The sequence below is a fragment of the Leopardus geoffroyi genome, chromosome D1 (assembly GCF_018350155.1).
Source record: "Leopardus geoffroyi isolate Oge1 chromosome D1, O.geoffroyi_Oge1_pat1.0, whole genome shotgun sequence".
Taxonomy (NCBI): domain Eukaryota; kingdom Metazoa; phylum Chordata; class Mammalia; order Carnivora; family Felidae; genus Leopardus; species Leopardus geoffroyi.
Genome location: NC_059329.1, coordinates 69156611 through 69162610, shown reverse-complemented (window position 1 = coordinate 69162610; position 6000 = coordinate 69156611). Strand labels below are relative to the sequence as shown.

Sequence of the window (6000 nt, the reverse complement as noted above, 5' to 3'; positions counted from 1 at the left end):
CTTTTAACATTTCCAAAATTGGGATGTGTTTTACAGTTAACAGCATTTCAGAGAGCATAAAATATGGCATGAGCAAAGCTTATCTTGGAGGTAGGACCTAAGACTGGGTAAGTATGATAAGAGACTTCTGTACTTATTCTATATCCTTTTATATTTGAAACTTTGCAAAGTGTGTGTGTGTGTGTGTGTGTGTGCGCGCGCGTGTGTGTGTGTGTGTGTGTGTGTGTGTGTGTGTGTGACTTAGGTAAGAAAGCAGCAACAAACCTTTCGGGGTTTGAGGAGGGCGGTCCAGACCAGGTAAGATGTTGCAATCCCATCCTGTTGCTCAGGTAGACAACCTTACCTTGCAAATCTTACCTGAACTCCCTCTGTTCCTACTTTGGCCTAAGGGCCTTGCGCTTCTGCATTAACCAGTATTCTTCTGCTTCTAAGTTATGAAAACCCACTCATATTAGCTTAATCCAAGAAAACAGGGAGAGGGATTATTATAAAAATAGGTGGGAAATCCAAGCCTCCAAGAGTCCAAGGATGTGACTGGGCCTGAACAAAGGACCTTGAGGAGCCAGGCTCCGGGTCTTTTAGGAGTTCTTTCTCTCTGTTTCTGTTCACCTGGTCAATTCATTCCCCTCCGTCTCTCTTGACAGAGGGGGTTTCAGGCTTTTCTATCTACAGGATAAAAGATGGCTACCCACTGCTGCCAAATGCCATCTCTTCAATTCAAGTGATTACATGGTACATCCAACATCTCTGGATCCCACATCTGAACCCCTGGGAGAGAGAACCTGATTTATTCAATTTGGGTTAGGTGTCCACTTATGATCATTTATCCCCGGAGGTGGGGAGCAAGGCATATGTTCAGATGATGCTATAGCCAAAGGCTACTTTTGTGGCCAAGCGAACACAGCAGCTTCTCCGGAAGGCGGATTATGAGCAGAGCAGATGACTTCATCATTATAGCTCATTCGTGTCATTTCCATGGCGTGTTATTTCCTTGATTCTTTTTGTTCTGGTCCTAAAAGACTTGTAAGGTACCGTGGTACCAACAAAGTCAGGATGCTCTTTCCCTCCCTAGTTACTCCTGCTTCTCCCCAGAATGGTCCCTTCCTTGTAAGCTTCTTAGCCTGGCTTCCTGGCCTTGGGAGAGACTTCTAGTTTTGTCTTCCATAGCGTTAATAGGTTAAGACTTCACTAACAGAGCCAGCAACCTACTGGTTTATCTCTTAGCCTTTGGATATGGAATGGAAAGGTGTCATTTTGCAAACAGCTTCCAGTGCCTCCATATCCTAGCCTCATGGCGCCAGGATAAAACAGAGTCTTTTCTTTTTTTTTTTTTCTTTAATGTTTAAAAAAAAATTTTTTTTTTAATTTTTTGAGAAAGACAGACACAGAATGTGAGTGGGTTAGGGGCAGAGAAAGAGGGAGACACAGAATCTGAAGCAGGATCCAGGCCCTGAGTTGTCAGCACAGAGCCCAATGTGGGGCTCGAACTCATGAGCTGTGAGATCATCACCTAAGCCAAAGTTGGCCGCTCAACCGACTGAGCCACCCAGACGCCCCAAAACAGAGTCTTTTCTTAACAGCCTGAGTTAACTACAGCAAAGTCTGCTCGAGTACTACCAGACCCCGGTACCAATGCCACCAAGTGAGAAGGGAAATCGGGATGCAGGGCTCCCTCCTCAGAGCTGGAGAATTTCTCCAGATGACTGGCACGAGAGATGTTGGGGGGTTCACACAGAAGTCTCTGTCTGGACAGCTCTAGGCTTGAACTTCTTTTTTAGAGTGGTGACAAGAAGTTTTCTTGTGAGCTACTGTTTGAGGGAAAATGTGAACATCATAGTTTCTAATTTTAAACAGAAAATCCAGTGTTCATCATCATCATCATCACTGATGCGGCCTTTCTAAAAGCTGGAGGGAGTTGTAATGTGGAATTTTAGTGACTCACCTGGTCTCTGGAGTGTGTGTTACGGACAAGGATGTACTTGAGGAAAATGAAAATGCATTGGGTTTGGGTCCTCTTCCATGGGGAAGGACAGAGGCAGCTGCAGGGTGGGGCCAGGGAAAAGCCAGGGGGGGGGATGGGCAAATTCCCCTCAAGTCCTTTTCTTTAGAAAACGGAAAATGGAAGGAATCTAAAGATCAGCCAAAGGAGTGGGACTCCCTGATGAGTTTCTTCTAATGAACTCCTATCCACAGCGGTGCTGGAAGTGACCCGTACCATTCTAGGCCTGGGCAGCTGTAGGGGAGGGCTGGATGGGTGCTGGCTCCTGTCTCTATTTTCCCTCTGAGCCAGGGCGGAGACTTAGCTAGTCCTCTGCAGAGCATCCTTGGACCATTGGAGCTCCATGCATTTTTCTGAGAATTTGGATCCTTTGCAGTTTGCCCCACGACTCCCACACATTTGCCTCTCAGTGTCCCAAAGCTCTCACTGCTGCAACGTTCCCATAGGAATGTGGACCCCTGCCAAGCGACCTCGTGAACATTCCATTCATCTCCTTGGCTGGGAGGCCGCAAGGAAGCCAAATTGGCCGGTTGTTTAACCGTTTGGGTCCCAAATTCACCCTGAAATGAATGGTCGAGCTTGTTGGCCTTTTCCAACAATCATAGAGGAAACCAGGGGATAAAACAAAAGAAAGAAGTCGTGCAATTCCAAGATGCTCAAACATGTATAAAATTCCTCTTAGGGAATTGCTGGCTGCATCTTGCTGTCACTGTTTTGCTTTTCTGTTTATTATCAGTTCAGCATGTATTAGACACCTCCTGTGTGCCAAGTGCTCTGCCAGGCCCTGGGGACAGAGTGATGAGATGCAGTCCCATTGAGTGTTTGATCGGAGAAGGTCCGCAGGGACCAGTGGAAAAAGTTAGTCCGACCTAGGTTTGAATCCCAGCTTAGCCTTGTGCGGGTTGTGTAACCTCGGGCAACTTTCCTGAACCCGTTGAGTCAGTGTCCTTGTTTCTAAAATTGAAGACGGTAAAATCTACTTCACAGGATTGCTTTGAAGGGAAAACCAGATGAAATGTGTAAGTGGCTCTAACAGGAGGCTGATACAGAGTAATTGCTCAGCAAATGAGAGCTCTTGTGATTATAACTCTTTGAATTATATAGCTAGTTTGACCATCTTTCTTCGGGCTCGACCCTGAATGTAGTTTTTGAAAAACCAACCATTTTATCATGGTGTATATGGGTAACGCAAGGTACAAAACCCAAGAGCATACAAAAATTACAGAAACTTCTTTCTCTTGACCCTCTGCCCCTGGTTCTTTCCCCTGAGATGATCAGTATGACCAGGATCTTGTATATTTCCAGATTTAACTCTATTTCTTGGAAATTATTTCATAACAACACTTGTACATTTTCGGTGAATCACTTTTTTTGTTTAAATGATATATGCCATTCCGTTGACTGGATGTATCCTAATAGATACATTTGTTTCTAGTCTTTGGCTATGACAACAATGCAGCCAAGTCCATCCTTGTGCCTAGCTTTGACTAAGGATGATAAACCAAAGGGCTCATAAAGCAGTATCCTCTGCCTTGCGACGGATGAGGATGATAAATCAACAGGACATGCAACAGGCTTGTAAGGCCATCTCATTCAAATAAAGTACCTGATTGAACACAGATAATGCTAATCCGATTGGACATATTCTGGATTGACTTCTCAAACTCACTATTTTATTCCTAGAACATTTATACCACTCCCCAAATGCTACCTGTTTGAAAAGTGCGGTCTTCATAAGCATATTACAAGAACAATGGCATTTGAGTTCAGACAGGACTGTCTTAAAGCCACTGAAAGCCATATATGATACACGGACAAGTTTTGTTTTTTTTTTTTTTTTTTTGGTTGGCACCAATGAGTCAAGGATGCAGATTCCAGACCGCCGCTCTAGAAGCAGCTGTTAAGAAGATTCACACTCTAAATTTGCTGCCACAGCTTGAGACAGTGAAATGCATTAAAATGTGCCACATCAGTTAACATGGCTTCAGTGACATGAAGGCTGCCAATTTGGAAGGAGGGCAAATGTTCTCTGGCGGCCATCTTTGCTGATGCTCAGACCTGCACAGGCTGTGTGTGGAGTTGAATCAGAGCGAACCTATATGTGAGGTTCTGGCACAGTCCATGCATAAGTAACTCAGGGATTAGCTTTCCTGGATGGATAATTATTTCTGAATCATGAGAAAGGCACACGTGGAAAGGAGGCTGGGGAATGGAAGTCTTTCTAAGAAGTCTTCCCCCGTCAGAGGCATGGATCCTCATATGAGATCCATGCAAATGAAAACCGGTCCCAGCGGCATCTCGAGCCAAAGAAAATTCTTGGTTGGGGTTGAAAAAATGTCAGATAAATAGTTTTTCCTTGCTTCTCAGCAGGCCCTAGCTATCACTGCAATCCAGATCTGGCCTCTGAGCAGTTCTGGCAGGTTTATCTTGGACCAGCTGCTGTGATGAAATCGCAGTAATTCCAGGTTTCCCTCAAACCCAGACTGAGCCAAAGGCAATCCAGGCTCTTGCATCCGGCTTACTTCATTGCCCTCTCTCCAATCCCTCCTCCACTTTTCAAGCTTCTGTTTTTTTAAAAACTATTTTAATTTTTAAAGATTTTTTCAAGTAATCTCTGCATCCAAGATGGGGCTCAAACCCACAACCCCGAGATTACGAGTTGTGTGTACTACCAATTGAGCCAGCCAGGCACTGATTTTTTTTTTTTTTTTTTTAACTGAGATAGGGGTAGTGGAGGAAATTCTTCCAGGGAGCCTGGAAATCTAGAAAATGTTTATTTCAGGTTAATTCAAGAAAGCTCTGTTGAGCACCAGTGAGTCTGCTTACGTGGGCTATGTGGTGTAATGCCGACTAATAGGGATTGTGTATCTGACAATATGCCAGGCTTCCTACATGAAAGATTCCAGTTAATCCACCAATAGCACTATGAAGTAGGAACTATTATTCCTATTTTGCTAAAGAGGAAATTGGGTCTCAGGAAGGTTGAGTCTCTACCTTAGGATTCATAGCTGGTAAGTAGAAGTGCCTGCATTTGAACCTGGCTATGGCCCGAATCTCAGGCCTCTGCTGGGTCTTGCTATACTACAGAGCTGGCCATGAGCAAGAAGGCTTTATTTAGAGTCCAGGAAAAGAGACTGGGACAAGAAAACATAAGGTGAACTAACGGGAGGAAACTGAGATCCTGGTGAAAGAAGGCAGAGGTAGATGGGTAGAACATGTAGAAAAAAGTGACAGGCTTAGGGAGGGATGGTTATTGCATTTCTTTTTTTTTTTTTTTTTAAGTTTATTTATTTATTTTGAGACAGAGAGAGAGAGAGGGAGAGAACAGGGGAGGGGAAGAGAGAGAGAAGGAGAGAGAGCATCCCAAGCAGCCCACTGTCAGCCTGGAGCTCGGCACAGGGATGGACCTCACCAACCATGAGATCATGACCTGAGCTGAAATCAAGAGTCAGACGCTTAACCAACTGAGCTGCCCAGGTGCCCATGAATTTCTTATCATTTCTTTAAAATAGGCTTCCTGGGCCAGATGGGGGCTCACTGCCTGACTCCCAAATTCTGGGCTCCCAGGAGGATGGCAGCAGATCTAGTTTAGGGCACGAAGTGTCCTCAACCCAGAGAGGAAGATGGGCCTCTGAGCAGAGTCCACCTCAGCAACATCCAGCAGCTCGTGTTGGTGAAAAGGAGGAGCATGGGTTCATAGTGGATCTGTGTTCATGTCCTGAACCACCTGATGCATCAGGAAGGACACTTCTGAGCACAGCTGGCTAACAAATGTCTTTTATTTTCACCCGTGGCATCTTAGAACAGGTTCTTTATATCATCCTGAGGCAGCTCCAGAAGGCTGGTGATAACAAAGGCCTGGCATTCAAAATGGAGGAATTGCTGGATTCCAGAAATAACTCCCCCAGCGAATCTGACCTGAGGAAAATTCATTATCTAAAAAGTAAAGAGAGAAGAAGCGTCTTACTCCCCTGATGGTGGGTTCTTCCTGGCATAAGTCT

The 6000-nt window shown here is 44.9% G+C and overlaps 1 protein-coding gene across 6 annotated transcripts in view; it reads right to left on the bottom strand.

Annotated features, from left to right (window-relative positions):
* Positions 1 to 5760: 5760 nt before the first annotated feature.
* The window catches only part of PARVA (parvin alpha), a 192286-nt gene continuing 192046 nt past the window's right edge, over positions 5761 to 6000 (bottom strand). For all 6 annotated transcript variants that reach the window (XR_006714072.1, XR_006714074.1, XR_006714075.1 and 3 more), the window contains one exon: positions 5761 to 5935. The gene's annotated coding sequence lies outside the window, so the exon portion shown is untranslated. The remainder of the gene's footprint in view (positions 5936 to 6000) is intronic.